This window comes from Cnephaeus nilssonii (genome assembly GCF_951640355.1).
Source record: "Cnephaeus nilssonii genome assembly, chromosome: 7".
NCBI lineage: Eukaryota > Metazoa > Chordata > Mammalia > Chiroptera > Vespertilionidae > Cnephaeus > Cnephaeus nilssonii.
Window position 1 is genome coordinate 43,955,542 of NC_137078.1, and position 18,592 is coordinate 43,974,133.

General features: G+C 39.8%; 1 pseudogene across 1 annotated transcript in view; it reads right to left on the bottom strand.

Annotated features, from left to right (window-relative positions):
• LOC307102867 (large ribosomal subunit protein eL27-like) overlaps positions 1–13,805 on the bottom strand; it is a 35,140-nt pseudogene extending 21,335 nt beyond the window's left edge. Inside the window, exon 1 of the transcript in view lies at positions 13,674–13,805. The product of the transcript in view is annotated as a large ribosomal subunit protein eL27-like (transcript). The remainder of the gene's footprint in view (positions 1–13,673) is intronic.
• Positions 13,806–18,592: the final 4,787 nt, after the last annotated feature.

The following is an 18,592-nucleotide window of genomic DNA, read 5'->3' on the forward strand; positions in this document are numbered from 1 at the left end:
ATGCACAAATTTTGTGCACCGGGCCTCTAGTCTATTTATAATATACACTGAGTGGGCAGATTATTATGATCTCTGAACACATAATAATCTGGCCACTCAGTATATATATATATATATATTAGAGGCCCGGTACATGAATTCGTGCATGGGTGGGGTCCAGCCAGCCGGGCCAGGGGAAGGGGACATGGGCAGTTGGCCGGCCTGCCTGCTGGTCAAACTCCTGGTCGAGGGGACAATTTGCATATTAGCCTTTTATTATACAGGATATACACTGAGTGGCCAGATTATTATGTGTTCAGAGATCATAATAATCTGGCCACTCAGTGTATTTTCTCCCTCAAGCAACACAGACTATTTCAAAAATAGAATACAGTAAAAAAATAAACACACTAAAAATACATTTTTCTTCTTGTCTAAATTCAAAAGATCACACTAGTAAATGGCCAGTGGAAGAACAAAAGTCATATCTCTGACAACTGGGCTGCTGTGCAAATCAGAAACATTCCCTCAACTCTTCAACTCCAGCCCTAACCATCTCTTGAACTTTTGTCCAACATGACCAATGACCCTGAAGACACTGGTCTAACACAGAATGCTTTCATTTCTATCATAAAACTGTTTCTTCCCCCATGTTTCCCCTTTTGGTGAAAGCGACAAATTATTTTCTCAGGCCACAGGGATTGGGGGGGCATATTAAGTTGAAACAGTATTAGGCTTGTATTTGTATGTATCAGGCAACCATACACTAGTAGATATGAAAGTTTGGGCAACCAGACTGGAGAGATAAACTAGGAAGTCACCAATAAAGAGATGGGATTTATATCCATGAAATTGCCTAAGTGGTGAATATGGATGCATAGGAGAAAAAGTGTAAGAGCTGAGCTACAGAGAACTCCAAAATCGAGAGAAGATGAGAGGAAGCTATCAAAGGATATGAGAAGGAACAGACCGTGAGATGGGCAGAAATCCTGGCTAGTGTGGTATCCTGTATTTCTAGTGAAGCTGGTACTTGAAGAAAGAGAGCAATCAACTCTGTCAAGTGCTACTGATAGGTCAGGTTTAGATAGTTAACCACTGTCTTTATCAACATTATGATTATCCTTGAACTTGATATAAGCTGCTTCAAAGAGTGCTGAGGGTAAAACATGACTGGAATGGCTCCAAAAGCAGAGTGGCGAAGACAAGGAGGAAAGAGTGTTAAGAAATCGCCAGTGAAAGGGAGTGAATAATTGAGGGGGGATCTGGAGAGTATTTTTTTAACATAGAAAAAAATAGCAATATGCTTATGTGTCAATATGCAATGTCTCTAACCATTAGAAAGTGAAAATTTAGTCTTGCAGTAGAGCAAAAAGATAATTTCTGTGTGATTCCCTTGAGTAGGAAAGAGAGGGTGGAAACTAGTTGACAAGTGAGGGAGACAAGCAGGGGGAGTTCATCACTAGCACCAGGAAGGAGGTCAGAGTTCATGAGTGGAGAGATGTGGTGGCAGCAGATGGAAACTTCTCATCTGATGGTTTATGTTTTCTTATCATTCAGGTCTTAGAGCAGCTGCCACCACTCAAAGAGCCTTCCTTGACCACTTGATATAAGTAGCTTTCCTTTTCATAAGGGCCCATGCAACCCTGTTTTACTATATTTACAGCCCTTATGGCTTTTGTTGACATTTTAGTATAATTTGCTTATGTGGTTATGTATAGCTTTTCTGACAAGGAACATAAGCTTTATTTCTGTTCTTTACTGCTATATCCTTAATTTCCAAAACTGAAAAGCAAGGAATACAAATAGAAGCTTAATATATCATTGCTGAATGGATAAATCAATGAAACTTTCAGAAACAAGCATTTCTTACAATCCAAATGATTTCAAATGTGATATTACAAGTCTCAAATGTTTTTTTTTTTTTCTATACATTCATTCAGACATTCATTCAAGTGTTTTCTAGACATGGCAACATCTGTGGATAGTTGTGCCTGTACTACTTGCTCTATTGAAAATGCACACTCCTCAGAGTTTTGTCATTTGAATTAGATTCTGTGTGGGCATGTTAGAGACTGTAGACTGAGAGCATCACAGGAGAGCAGCTATCTCCAACACAGAACGTTCAGCTAGTCTTACTGACATGCTGACTTGGCGCATGAAGAGGGGTGCAGAAAAAGAAAAGATCAGTCAAAAAAATAGAGAAAAGCCCAGGAACTCAAAACCATTAAATAAGAGAAAATTATACCAAAATGTTTGTCTAGTGATTGATATTTGCTTTCTATAATTTTTATTAGGACACCATCAAATCACTTCAAGGTCAGTTAATATTTGTTGGACTCATTTTTACAGAGCTGTAAACTGAAACGCTAGGAGATTAAGTGCTTTGCACAAAGGAAGTTATCTGCAGCTGCTGAAAAAGCACTCACAATCATGCTCCCTGCTTTTCTTAGCCAGTCTAAGCCCACTATCCCCCTAAGAGCCACAGAGTGACAGAGTCAATGCTTGGATGATCACTTGCAGCTAGCAGTAATAGTTGACCACTATGTATGTATGTGTGTATGTATATATATATATATATATATATATATATATATATATATATATATTAGAGGCCCGGTGCACAAAATTTGTGCACTCGGGGGGAGGGGGTCCTTCAGCCCAGCCTGCACCCTCTCACAGTATGGGAGCCCTCAGGGGATGTCCAACTGATGGCTTAGGCCAGCTCTCCACTGGGAGGGGGAAGGAACCAGTAGTCAGACATCCTTAGTGCTGCTGCAGAGGCAAGAGAGGCTCCTGCCACCACTGCACTCACCAGCTGTGAGCCTGGCTACTGACTGAGCAGCACTCACCCTGTGGGAGCTCACTGACCACCAGAGGGCAGCTCCTGCCTTGCTGCCCCCTATTGGTCAGTGCACATTATAGCAAGCGGTTGAGTGGCCTTAGCATATCATTAGCATATTACACCTTGATTAGTTGAACGGATGACTGGATGACTGGACACTTAGCATATTAGGCTTTTATTATATAGGATATGATCTGATACTGATTTTACTTCTAGCAGGCTGATTTGCATTGACCTGAATTGAGAATATTTATGAGGAAGTAATAGTCTATAGGCCTGGCTGGTGTGGCTCAGTGGTTGAGCATCGAACTATGAACCAGGAGGTCATGGTTAGATTCCCTTTCAGGGCACATGCCCGGGTTGTGGGTTGATCCCCAGTAGGAGCATGCAGGAGGCAGCCAATCAATGATTATCTGTCATCATTGATGTTTCTATCTCTCTCTCCCTCTCCCTTCATCATTGAAATCAATAAAAATATGTTTTTTAAAAAAGAAATAGTCTATCCATGAATACCGCATCTAAATCTTGCTCAGAGTTTTTATGCTCTGTTTGAACTATGCCAAAAAGTATTTAGACATTATCCAGTGACCCTGGGTTTCACCTCTTATTTATATCATAAACAGAGAGAATCCATGAAATTATGTATAGAGAGGCACCTTGGAAATTTTCCCAATTTGTTTTTCAACTGGCATTGCTGGTCACCTTGCCAAATAGAAATAAAAAAGGGAGAGAAATGAGGGAACAGAGAAATAGAGACAGAGATATTCTGGGGGGATAAAAGAACAAAGAAAGGTTAGTACAACATGAGGGAATTTGATAAAAGAAAAATAAAAGATGAAATTTAATAGTTTTCCCTTATCCTTTCATTTTCTCTAATTTTTAGTAGTGGAAGAAGATTTGTTTTGAAAGGTAGATCATTGTTCATCCAAAATTGTGTTTCCAAATGAGAAATAACATTCCATTCTCCTCTAAGTCTCCAATGAAGGAGAATTTCACACCCCAGTTCCAAACCACATATTAGAATAATAATATTCTGCCTGGGGTGTAGAATGACTTCCATGATCTGCCTTCTTGTTCATCACACAAACTTTTGCAAATACAAAGTACAAAGTAATATTGTTCCCTCAAGATGAGGTAAGTGTCAATAGTTAAGGGGGGAGGGGTTTGAAGATCAGTCTACAAAACCCATACATGTGTAAGAACAATCCAGGTTTATTCATTCTTTTGTACTTTCTTCCTCCCTTCCTTCCCTCTTTCTCTGTCTTTCTCTATCAATTTTTTATGGTTTTTCCTACCAATCTTGAAACTTCTAAAACAATCAGATCATGAACTAGTCACTAGTAAATGTTATCCTCCAATTGATGTAGAGAGGAAGGTGATAAAACACTATCTTTCCAGGCTTGGTCTCTTCTGTGGCTCTGACCATTTTAACTGCTTTCCCTTGACCTAGAAAGCTGCTTCATTTTCTACTTCTGAGATTTTATCTTAAGACATCATCCAAATTTTAGGAAAAAGTTGTGGACAAAGCTGTATTCAATAAGCAAAAATTTTTAGAAATAATAATAAGGAAAGTCTTCCAAATTAGAAGTATTAAGTGAATTCTAATTTATATTGTTAGAAATAATATAAAGGTATTTATATTTAATTACAAAGGTCATTCAATACATGTGAGAATGGTTTGGATATTCAATGTTAAATGAAAAGAATAGGGTGCAAAATTGTTTAATTATGTAATTATAATTATATGGAAATTACAAAGTGTAAATATAATTAAATGTTAACAGTTTAGTTAAAATAGTTGTCTTCTTTTGTTATCTCTATATTCCAGATTTCTGTGAAGTGACACTACATTTTAATTTAATTTTTTTAGTTTAAGAGAGGTTGTGATGTAAAAGAACCCATACTTATTAAATTATTCCTCTTTCTTCTTACACATTTCTAGCTTCTTGAAATAGGTATTTGTGGGCAAAAAAAAAAAAAAAATAGATTAGGCCAAGTTTCTGTTCTCTGAGCCAGTTGATAAGGGCAGGGATTCAGAAGGAGAAAGAGTTATATAATCAGTATTTTATTGAAACTCTCTGGGATTTTATGGATTGTCTCTTTGAAACTTCACATTTTATAATGAAAAAACTGAGAAGGAAAAAGCTAGAAAAATATAAGGAACCACTATATGGGTGGATCCAATACACATGTTGTGAGTTTAATGAAATTTTTGTAGGCATGATTATTTCAGAGGTCTGGAAACAGCTAACAGTATACTTATGTAGTAGAATACTGCTGTCTTTTTAACTCACTCCCCTACTCCATTCTGTTCTAGTGACTTCCAGCTCTTTGCAGCAAAAAAGCCTTTTCCTCCAGAGAGCCTGCAGAGCAGTATTTACAAAACCCAGAGATGGTGCTGAAGATACTTATTGGAACTGTGTGAATTCTAGGAACAATGCATGTCATCAATGCTGCAGAACCCCTCTGTGTTGAGCCTCCTGTTCCCCCATCTTCTGGGCATGAGGGTTGTCGACTGTCCACTCTGAGTCCCTCTCTGTGAATTACCCGTGGTCAAAGCCACCTCACTCAAGTTATACCCCTCCCCTGTGTGGAAGCCTGCACCGAATGACTGGTCACTAGGGATATAAAGACACAGTCGTCTTGCCTTGATTTTAAAACCACTCCAAAGGTCATTTCAGTCCCACATCTCCCAATTGGATCAGCTGGGCTTCAGCTGCAAATGCATTGCAGGCCAACTTCCTATTCCCAACTTGCTCCCCTCACTCCCAGTAAACCTCCTACAGGAAAATCTCAAAGTCTGTCTTCCAGGCAACGCATCCTAAGACATGCAATTGTACCATCACATAAGAAGTCCATTACAACATTTTTAGTTCATAGTTCATTTTGACTGAAATCATGTTGTTTTCAACTCCTTATTGATGATAAAATAAAAACAAGGGTGTGGTTTCAGAGTTAGAGACCCTCTCTTCCCAACAGCAAAATTAGGTAGAGAACTGAGCAATGTCTATTGAATTTAATCAATTTACACAACCAATCTTGCTTGAATACTCCTTTCTTTAATAACAACTCTTTCCACTGATCAATTTTCTTCTTTATTTCTCTATAGAAGTTGTAAGCCTATATGATAAATTAATCTAAGGGCCATCTTTATCTTTGTTGTTCAAAGTGTGTTCACTGTACGAGTAGCACAGGCATCAGGTGGGAGCTTGTTAGAAATGAAGAATCTCAGCTGCCACCCCCGACCTACTGACTCGAAATCTGCATTTGGTCAAGATTGTCAGATGGCTTGTTTGCACATTAAAGTTCGACAAGCACTGAACTGAACCACTGTTGTCAAATCAGACGGCTCAGTAAGACTGGGAATTGCCAGAGGGAAAACAAGCATTGGAGTCAGAAGAATTTAGTATGAGTTCCAACTCTGCTTCCATCTTGCTGAGCCTCTTGGGTGAGTGAGTCTTCATTTTCTGGGAATCTATTTGCTCACCCTTAAGAGTCTTTATAACGTTCTGTACCTTGGAGGATTTTTATGAGGATTTATACTTGCTTTTATTTAAATAACTTTAACTGAGCATCTGTAATGGGCCAGACACTGTTCTAAAGGCTTGAGCATTATGAAAATCAAGACAGATTCAAGTCTTGCCTGTCAGACATTCCACAAATATGCATTGATAAAGGACTATGTGCTAGAATTACAGCAATAAAAACAATAGACTTTTTTTGGAGCCAACAGTTAAAGACTGGACACACACTGAGTAAGTTATCATGAAAAAAAATTGGCAGTATTACAAAGGAGAAGTACAGCTGAAGTTGGAGCTTATATTAGGGGAACCATCTAGGTTAGGAGAGGGAGTTCTCAAAATCTCTCCACCTTAATGTTGCTTCCTGGCTAATGAGGTATAGAGACAAATAAATATAAAATTCCAACACCATGGTAGGAGTGAGATAACCAACGATGTGTGGGTACATAGGAGGCCCTATCTCAGACCGCATGGGGAATGGGGCAGAGGATAGGGAATACCTGGGTGAGACTGAGGGGAGGTCTCCCAGAAAAAAAATTGTCACTCATTGAGACTTACAATTTCAGTAGAATTGATTCTGAAAAAAAGTGGAGATTAGAATGACACAAAAAGGAAGAAGAGCATGAACTAATTTAGGTTTTTAAAAAGTCAACAACACATTTCTAAAGAATCTCTTTTATCATAGAGATAAATTAGAATGCGAATGCCTCCCACCTGTTCTCCTAAGTCTCCCACTTGCTTCCTTCCAGCCTGTTTTTGAATTCACCTCAGTGCCTATTCTGGGCCAGGCACTCCCTTAGGTACTTTTCCTATATGTTATTGTATTAAGCATGTTTTTCATACTGATGCTTTGACATCTGGGGCTTTGCTGACTCTGAAGGGACTGCCCATTTCTAGAGATCATAAATAATTCACCTTGCCAAAAAACCAATCCAGAGCCCATACCCCAACCACCTTCTTTCTTAGGCTCTTTCACTCACTACCCTACTGCCCTTCCCACACCCCAGGACCAGTACAACTAAAGTTCCTATGCACCAGAGCCTGCTAAAATAATTCATACTAGCCAATCCCAACCCTGTTTACCCTGCCTTGACCATTCTTTTCCACTGAAACAATAATAAAGCCTCTTGCCCACATGTTCCCCTCACTCCCTCTGCCACCTGACCAACCCTGCCATTCCCCCGTGTGACCTGCATGATATGACTCACCTGCTCCTTTTGGGAACTGTGACAAACTCTCTTTTTAATGACAATCATCTCCTGATCTGTTGGCCCCACCATACATGAATATGAGTAAACACTACATTTTAAAAGTTATCTCATTTAGCTTTTATAACATTTCTACAGGGAGGGATTCATTCTTCCCATTTTTTTAAAATATATTTTATTGATCTTTTACAGAGAGGAAGGGAGAGGGATAGAGAGCTAGAAACATCGATGAGAGAGAAACATCGATCAGCTGCCTCCTGCACACCCCCCTCTGGGGATGTGCCCGCAACCAAGGTACATGCCCTTGACTGGAATCGAATCTGGGACCCTTTAGTCCTCAGGCCGACACTCTATCCACTGAGCCAAACCGGTTTCGGCACCCCATTTTTTTAATATGACAAAAACTGAGACCTATCTATCTAGAACCTTCTATTTTGGTTAAGCCAATATAATGTGGTGGTAAGAGAATATTTCTAGTAAAATAGATTGGCCATGAATCAAATCCCACCCAGTATGATTCTGGCAGTAGTAAGCAACCTCAAGAATCTCGGTTGCTCTATACATAAAAGTTTATTACCCATTCTCTCAAACCCTCCGCAAGTCTAGATACTCTCCAGGGCAGTTACTTCCCGGCAGTGAATCATGGACGCGTCCAGGTCCTGTTTTGTGGCTCCACCATTGCAACACTTGGCTCCCAGGGTCTCCAAGACAAGCAAAGAGAGGGCAAAAGGAATTCAAAAATAATAATGAATATCATAGTCTGGAGGTGATACATATCACAACCTCTCCCAGGCCATTAACCACAACTCATCGAATAACCTAACTAAAAGGAAGTCTTCAAAATATTTGGTGAGTTTTACTGTCTGAGACACATACTTCCACCACTTTCGAGCTTGGACAATATCCTTACCTTCCATCAGCTTTTTATAGTGTCCCAAGTGCAGAGTACAATAGCTATTGTACTAAAAAAATATGTATATGTTGTGAATTATTCCTTCCATTTTAAACATGGTATACTCAGAGCTTAATATGTCATTTCCTTTATAACCACTCAAGCACTCTAATATATTTTCATTGGTTTAATAACTTTTTTTACTTCTTTATATTTACAATATGAATTGCTAAAATTACAATTTACTTCATTTTCATTACCACTTTCAAATTTGGTTTTGTTTTTCTTATGTGCTTTTATTTGGGATCATTTTGGTTTTTTTAAAAGTCTATATTCTAGGATCAGAATCACACTCAGAAAACTATCTTAATATTCAAATAGGTCTAAAGAAATATGAAATTTTCCTTCATATCATACCATAGGAATTAAATCTATCTATTTTTCCTCTTTTGACTACTTTATTTCTCTTTCTATCAGCTGCTTCTTCCTATTCCATTTTTAGTATCTCTCTGTATGTTTCAAGAGCCCCCAAACAGATTATCTAATTGGTTTAGTTCATCATTTTCTAGTTGTAGCACCTTTTTGGGACTAATTGTCATGGGAGGCCCCTTCATGGATCACAACTAAGTCTATATGTGGTTGCCTTTGTCAGGCACAGAGTCCTAACACAGTCTGCCAGAGTTAGAGATGCTGAAGGTCACACGACACCAGTTGCCCTTTAACACACCTCTAGCAGCTTAGCTCAGAAGATAACTTTAGGTAAAGCAAAGTCCTACTGTTTTGTGGATTCCTCTTCAAAATAACAGCATGAATTATTTTTCTAAATAAATAAGTAAATAGAGCTATATTTATTATTTTCAGTTTATTGTGGCTTAGTATTCTAGAGAATAGGAAAATATTGAACCTTAGGGTTAGCCACCCATGGCATACTTAACAGATGGGTTCTTCAAGACAAAGAAAAATATGTGAAAAACACATCTAGCCATTCTATTTGTCATGCATAGGATTTTTTAAAATGGTACTGACAGCTTTCTACAGATTTTCACTGACTGTTTTTTGTAGTATTAGGCTTTGTTAATTTACTTTTTTGATTTATTATAGAAATGGCACTGTTACCATGGCAAAAATGCAAACTGAGTTGTTCTCTCAATCATATAGGTCACCCAGTGAGTACAACAGAAAGCTATGATAATTGTAAATTTAAGAAAGAAGAGAAAACAGATCAATTTTGAGGAAAGAGCATGACTAATCTATAAGTAATCTTTATACTATGGAGCATTATGTAAAATATTAAAGAACTGCTTAAGGCTAAAAAAGAATTGAAACAAAATTAAAATTTATCTTATAAATTCAGTTTTCCATAAACATAAGAAAGACCCATTAAAGAAGAATACCCATCAGTTCGTTGGATTTTGGACATTTTAGTGGAGCATTAGTTGTGATGGGGGAAGGAAGACTGGAAGCAACCTGTGTCCGTCGAGGGGAAAGTGGATAAGTCAAACATGCTAGGTGCACAGTATAGAGCATCATGTGGTGATTAGAAATAGCAGATGAGAGTTGCTCATAGCAACAGGGATGGATCCTTAAAAAGAGAGAAATAAAAGACACAGAACAAGATATACATCATCTGATGTCATTTACATGAATTAAAAAATATATATATACAGAAAAATAAAACGTTATATGAAACAATAAGTCGCACATCAAAATAGTTGCCTATGGTAATGGAACTAGGAGCTAACACCTTTCAATAAAATATCCAGGTGCACAAGAATTTGCTGAGTCCCATTCAAACTGTTCCATGTATCATTTTCAATGGCCCAGAACATGAAAGGTAAGATTCCTAAACGAAGGCTCTGGAACCCCTTCCATTCTGGTAGACTCTGCTCTGAGCGGAATGAGTGGGCTAGAAAGAAAAGGAAATACAGTTAAAACAAATAGGAGATAATCCTCCACTAATGCTAATTTGTCTGCCTGGAACTAAGGAGTAGAATTAAGTAGCATCTGAGATGAGAGAGACAGACACACAGACACACAGAGACACAGAGAAATAGTACTCTCTCGTTGTGACAAAATGTTTAACTTGATTATGTATTTTTAGTTTATGTGGGGGGTTTTGTTTTGTCTATAATAATAGCCCATCTGACCATCAGCAGTTCAAAAGAATGTAGACCCAAACACCTAGGAAAACTACTACAGTTAAGAATCAAGATTTAGCAGCAGTGGGGGGAGGGGGAAGGTGAGGGAGACAGAGATTAACCAAAGAATTATATGTATATATGCATAAGCCATGGATACAGACAATAGTGTGGTGAAGACCTGGGGAGAGAGGGAGCAAGTAGAGGGGGTCAATGGAGGGAAAAAAGGGGGACATCTGTAATGCTTTAATCTTTCAATAAAGATAAAATTTTAAAAAAAATAAAAAAGAATAAACTGTGTTTTGGTACTCAAAACAAAACACAAACCTACCAGCCTTACAGTTGGTTATTTAACCCCCAGCACAAATCAATTGAAAAGCAATAAACTCAAAACTACATCGAGATGTGGATTAATCATCAACAGTACATCCATCACTTGGTTAGGTTTGGGAATCTGTGAGTCACAAATATTATGTTCCAACAAGTAGGATGTGACAAGCAGGCAGGAAAATAAAAGGCAGTCAGAGTACTGAGTATTACAGGTGATCAAAAGTCAGGTCCCAAACCTTCCCACAATTGAAAATGATTAGAGAGTAGTCCCTTTGATAAAGTTTCAGGGCACTAGATGCCGGTGAGCAACTTTTCTACAATAGCTATGGGAAAGTTAGAAGGACCTAAGTAATAGGAAATAGCCAAGACTGATTTGGAAGCTTCCCATCATGGGTACCAAAGCACGTTCTATTTGGGGGGATGGTGGCCAGGTGGGGCATTGGCTTATGAATGCAGTCTCTATGTGACATGATTTATTGAACATGCTGACCCACAAACATGCTGACACAATTCCACACTATGGCACACTGGGCAAGTTATATGGCTTTCCAAAGGAGATGTACACAGGATGAGAAATGGAACGAGATTTAATGATTTAGGAAACAAATCACAGCCTTCCTGCAGTTATGTGTCCAACATTTAATCTCTAAAATATTACAAGCAGAGAAACCAACATTTCCATTCCCGCAGAATGAGTGACACATGGTTTAATGTTCCTCTCCCCTCCTGGGAATGTACTTTCCCCACGAGCCCAATGAAAGGAGGCTTGTCTGGTCATATCTCTGGAAAAATATCATTGACTCTGCCAGCTTTGATGTTTATTACCTTCCTACAGCGAAGCTAAAGAAATTGTGAAAAAAATATGTAGAAGTGAAACAAAGAGTATGTCTCAATATATTCTCATTGAACTAGTTCTGTTTCGGCAACATTCTTTCTTCTCCTAAGACCAGGGGAGACATTCAACACACGAAAAAACCAATGTGGCACAGGCACAGCTAATCAAACTGCTTAAAAATCAACTACAGTCATACTGATGCCCACTGGCATAGCACAGCCTAAAGCCCTCTGGGGTCACCCCCAAATACTAGAGAGCACTTTTCTACTTTGTACTGAAGTAGGTCCAGAAGCTAATTTCAATGATCAGAATCATCAAAAAAAAAAAAAAAGTGCTGAAGGTCCCTGCTGTCATTTCTTATTACAGGGATTCCCAAGCCTCTGCCCATCATTGGCTGTCCCAGTGAGACTCAACACCCACAACAGCAGAGCAGTCCCTCAAATAGCATCTTGCCCCTGGATTTATCCAGAGAGAGAGAGAGAGAGAGAGAGAGAGAGAGAGAGAGAGAGAGAGAGAGATTTGTTCCACCCACCCAGCCCATGAAGAAGTCACATGATCCAAGGGCCCACCCCAATTCCTGAACCCTTTTCCACTGATGCATTCACTCCTGAGAGGAGCTGGAGCAGGATCAGGCAGCCCAGCGCTGGAGTTCCACCTTCATCAGTTCCTTGTTCCTTCCTGCTCCGCCCAAAAGGCCCTACTCAATGCACAGAAAGCCAGGGCTCTTCCAGACTCACGGAGGTGTGGGAGCCCAGAGCCACTTTCCAGGCCTGGCGAGGCTCACAACAGGGATCACAGGAGAGGCCCTGGCCCCTGGCTGATCTCACTAGAACTTTCCACACCTGAAAGAACAAATAAGCCAGCATCGCCAATTCCCAGGAGTACTTTTTATTGCAAAGAAATAGAGATGTCATTCTTTCCACATGGCTTGGGAACTCTTATTTGTTGAAACACTAAAACAATAGTTTAAGTGTATACATACATGAAATCATATGCATTATACAGGGAATGCTATCCTGTGACTAGTGACAAATGCACATTGAATAACTACTTCTATGTGAGGACACCCTTATACATATTTAGGGGCAGATATAGTATCTAGCTGAAAACATGGGCTAGAGCCAGGCTCATACCTGTCTGGTCCACTTAGTGGCTATGGAATCTTGGGTCAGTTTCTTAACCGCTTCAAGGTTCAGCTCCTCATCAATAATATGAAGGCAACCTTATAGGATCCTTGGGAATATTAAACAATTTCCACATAAAAAGTGCTTAGCAATAGGATATGTCTCCAGAGCACAGACAAAATAGTCAGGTGATTCTGATAACCCAAATCATCAGATTTTCTAGAATCCTACAAGATAGTTTTTTGTAAAAAGGTTCACAATGTAATTTGTTATTGTGGATTTATTCAACATATATTTCTTGGGAGATAACTATGTGCCAGACCCCATGGCAGCAATTGAGATTACAAAAAAGAATGAGATACGGTCTGTACAATCATAAAAATTACAAGCAAGTGCGGAGACAGACTTATAGGCACATACTGCAATGCAGAGAGTGGCATTACAGGGGAACAAAGAAAGAGGGGCTTAACCCACATCCGGGGGCCAAATTGGTAAATGCCCCCACACACCTCTGAATAGTGGTATTGTGGGGTCAAGTTTATGTATGATACATAACCAGACTCATCAGACTGATGAGTCTTCATGCCAGTGATGGCAGAATCAAACGCTTCCTATCTCAAGGAAACTTAGACCTTTCTTTTTCAAGTTTAATCTCTCTTAGATAGTTGAATTCTAGGTTTTCCCAACATCCTTTTCCTACCCAAAAGGGGCTTATGGAATTGTGCTCTCATGAGAGAAAGGACATCTGGCTCTTGCTTGGGGTCTGAGCAGCAACCAGCCTTTCGCTGTGCCGAAGTGTGTTACGCTGGTATCTGTGGTCTGATTCCTTAGCATGGAAGCGGTGGCTTTCAGGTAGTTCAGTCTTCTCTGCCCATAGCCTCTAGCTTTCACCTCAGCACTAACATGCACACTGACATTCTGAGATTCAAGCCCCATCCTCAGCTGGCCCCTGCTTTGGGCTATCCAAGCCATAGTTTCCAATTTAGGCTGTGGCAACCTCCTGGGAGATGTGCTGTTTTCTAATTCTCAAATATCATCCCATGCTCCAATTTTAAAAATTTTAGGAATTTTCCTGGCTCTCCTTTCTGGACTTGAAGGAGACTTGAAGACTTGGGCTAGCTCAGGACTGGTTATTTTATACACATAACACCATAATTTCTGCTCTACTGAAGATGCCTCTTTTGAGGCCATTATCTCCACCCAGAGTTCTAGGCAAGGTATGAGAACCAAGCCCAGGTCTCAGTAATCTTGCTTTTCTCTTACTCTTTCTCTCCAAGCTCCTCCCCACCAGTTTTCTCTTTTCAGTATATTAGAGAATTATCTTTGCGTTACACTCTTTATATTCTGTATTCTGTGGCTTGTAATAAATCTTTCTTCCTTCAGTCCTCTGACTTCTTAATATTTTAAGGGAATAATTAATATTTAAAGTAAAGCTTCTGATTTCTCTTTTAACAAGCCAAGGTATTACAAGTTAATGCCTTGGCTTCTCAAAACTATTGTCTCTGAAATTAGCTTCAAGAGCATGTTTTGGAATTGAAACACTGAACATTGCCTCCTTTGTTCTTGGCTGGGTCTGCCCTCCTCCTGGAGCAATGAGTGTCATGACTCAAAGGGCGGGACTACCGGCCAGTGAACTAACAGGAATTAAAGGCACAGAAAGGAAAGTTTCAAAATCATGCCTTCCTTGTCCAAATTCTTTTTTAAAAGAAATTAATTCCAAGAGATTGTACCCAAAATAGTATTGGGCACATATTTTCTCGAACATACCTGTGCCATCCAGAGGCCTAGAGCAAGTCACAGGAATATAAAAGCAGAAACCTTCACAAACAGGTGAAACTGTATTGTAATCACCCTGAGCCACAGGGTAAGTGAACAGTCCAACTTCAAAAAGAAGGCTTTGCTCCCGTCTGCAATAAACAAGCTTGTCCTGGAGAGAGATGAAGGAAAGGAAAATGGGAAAGGGTGACCTAAATGACAGAAGCCAGCCCCACTGGCATGGCTCAATGGTTGAGCCTCAACCAATGAACCAGGAGGTCACAGTTTGATTCCTGATCAGGACACATGCCCAGGTTGCAGACTAGATCCCCAGAATGGGGCCTGCAGGAAGCAGCCAATCAATGATTATCTCTCATCGTTGATGTTTCTATCTCTTTTTCCCTCTCCTTTCCTCTCTGAAATCAATAAAAATATATTTCTTAAAAATGACAGAAGCCATGGATTTAAAACAAAAACAAAAACATTTCTTGTGTGATTGTCCATGAACTGAACATCCAAAATTAGCCCGTTATAGTTTCCACTATCAACCTTAGGTATTAAGAACCATTGTTCTAGCAGCTCTCCACACTAACTTCTGCTTTCCCGTCTGTTACCTTACTTGATTCTCTCTGTGAAATAAAGTCACAAAAACCCATTTCCACTTGAAGAACCTGGAGCTCACTGACTTTCTGAAAGCCAAATAGTGGCAGTAATAAGAAGCAAATTCAAACCTCCACACTCCACACCAGAAGGGCTATTTACATTCTTCATGCTTATAAGCATTGCTCCTTAATGTTCTTCTTTTGTTAAAATCACTTCTAATTTTTATCCCAGGGTTTATGATTCTTTTCTCAGGATCTTTATTCTTCCCCAATATTGATAGACTGCAATTATGTTAATTCATGCAGGCTCCTCCCAGCATTGTGTATGGCACGGCTTGCTTACCCGGAATTTCCAGTCATTAAGTCGTCTCACCTTTATGTTTGATCTGTCCTCTGAAATCACTTCTAATTTCAAAGAAGCTGGCACTCTTTATGAGATGCCTCATGGGCTCTGCCTATTTATTAGCCGCTGTTTGTTTCCTAAAGAAAATTTCTCCTTTGTCACTTTCCAACTCTCACTCAAAGTATCAGCTAATGTCTCAAGCCTTCCACTGACTATGTCATTCTATCTAGGACTCTCCTTTCCAAAGAAGGCTGTATGCCTGGGTCAGATCTCAGCACCCATCATCTTAGCAAAATATAGTACCAGTTATCTTAACTGAGCAAGTTAAAAGTAACATCTATAATCATTAACTTCTGCTACACAATAATCCTGAAATGTAATGGTTCGAAACAGCAGCCACGTATTTAGCTCACAATTCTGCAGGTCAGTAATTTGGGCTATGTACAGCTGGGTTGTTCTGGCCTTGGCTGTGTTCAATCAATGTATCTGTGGTCAGCTGCCAGGTCAACTAGAACCAGTTGGTCTCTAGGATGATCTCAGCTGTGATAGCTGTCTAGACTTGTTCAAAGTTTAAAGAGAGCAGAGGGAAGCTATAAGCTTGGAACTGGCACATCATCATTGCTATCGCATTCAATGGGCCAAAAGAAATTCTAAGTCCAGACAAAATTCAAGGAGTAGGTAAAGAGACTATCACTTGATGGGAGATGCTGCAAAATCACATTGCAACAATGAGGTGATTTTTGTCTCAATCTACAAAGTATCTATGACTAAAATTATTCCAATAAAGTTCATTACATTTTACTACATAACCTACTCTGCTAGGTACCCTTATATGAATATACATTAAGCCATTTCCCAATCAATGTATTTACTGGGCAAAAATAAACAATTATTCAATTAAAATGAGTAGGCACTAAGCTAGTTATGGAACTATATAGGCAAATGATAAAATCACTATCATAAAGAAGCTTGCAGTCTAGTGGAGGAAACAACTAGGTAAATATGCAATGATCAATAGAGAGGGCACCATGGAGTTACTCTGAAAAAGTTTCCTGGAGAAGCTAATGGAATGTCAGGTATCAGAGAACTCCAGAAGAATGAGAACTAGTGCATTCTTTGTGTGTAGACAGATAACACTGAAACCATAGCTCCCACTCTTGTCAGAAGGTCAAGATATTACTTCACTGACCTATCTGGGTTACCATAAATAGCATGTTTTCATACCAGGGACTGGTTCAGTCCACAACTCTCCTTCCATCACCTGCCATGTAATGATCTCAGGTAAACCTGGGTCTTTGTTCTGTGCCTTAATATCAGATAGTCAGCATTGTTTGTTCTCTCTCAGTCTCCCAGCACTCCTCACCACTCACTATATGCTTTACACCCACGTTTCTCTGTTTAGCATTTAGAATCCTAAGGCTATTTCACCCTCAATACTGTAATGTGGCTTCCACTTCAGTTGCCTTGACCGTGAAGTATTCATCCTATTTTTGATGCCCAATACTAGTCATACATTCACTCATTATGATTTATCAAGCACTGGGTATGGCCTAGAACTATTATATTATGGTAAACATGATAATTACAGCCTCTATCTTCATGACTCTTGTTATCTTTAAAGAGAGACTGATATTAAAGCAGGAATTACACAAGTGATTTTTAATTATGTTTATATATCCTGTAAAGAAAAATACAAGGTGGTATAAGAACAAAACAATAAAAACTTTAATTAGTCACCTGACAGGTGAGCAAAAAAATGACCCCAAAAGGGAATTGGAGGGACCCAGGAGAAGTGTCCTAGGCTGAGGACACAGTATGTGCTGGGGCTGGCATGAAGGGACTGGCATGTTGGAGAAGCAGAAAGGTGGCCAGAGAGTGGCTAGAGCTGAGTGAAGAGGAGAATCCCAGGCAATGGGGCTGGAGGGGAAGAAACTAGCCCATCTGTGGGAATGGATCCAACACTGCATAGAGATACTATCTCAAAAACTATGCCAAAGTTAGAATGAATGTGACCTCAACGTTAACCCAAATTCACAAATTTCTATTTCATTTGCAGTTTATCATGCAAAAAATATCTAACTTCTTAATCCACTGGTTCACCTTTGATTCTGACTAGTCCCAACCTCTCGAATATTTCCTCAAAACGGAGTTGATTTAACCTTGGTTCTACCAGTCAGGAACCAAGCAGAGTTTCTAGGATATAAAATGTTGTATAGGCTTCTGGGACTAAAATCTCTCCTTGAGCACAGAACAAAGGGTGGTAGAGTGATGGGGGAAATAAGACATTTTGGGGGGCTAGCAATCTGAATCTGTGCCAGTAACCCAATGTATATTCTTGATAACCTATAATTAAGTCACTGCCCCTTTCTCCACAATCTGGTCTAGCAAAACCTGTTACCTAAATGCTCACATTTTACAAAGGGGCGATAAACAAAGAATGTAAGAGCTTAGCTACAGGGGAGGTCACTGACACCACCCAGACCAGGCATTTAGATACAATCTAACGTCCCCATTCTAAGGGACTCAGGAGGGGCTGTGGAAGCCCATCACAAAAGCCTGGTAGTTAGGAAACAGATAGAAAACAAAGAAACTGAAGGGTATGAAGAGAAAGTTTCCTCCATATTGACTTACTCAGGATTTGGAGAACTGACCCCCTGAGTCCCTGTGAAACATCCTATATAATAAAAGGCCAGCAACCATAACAGCATCACAACCATAATGACCATCGACCAGTCACTATGAGATGCATTGACCACTTCTCGGTCCATCCCCCTGGGGGTGGCGGTGGGGCAGGATTGGGGACTGTTGAGCAGCGGCAGGCTGTGGGCAGTGAGCGTCCAGCGGTGAGCATAGCGGAGCAGGGAGGTGAGTATCACGGGGTGGAGAGCTTCACGGATCTTTGCGGGGTGGCAGAAGCGAGCGTCGCAGAGTGTAGTGGGGCAGGGAGCATCGAGGAGCATCACGAGGCGGCGGCAAAGAGTATCAATGGAGTGTAATGGGGCAGGGAGCTTCACGGAGCATTG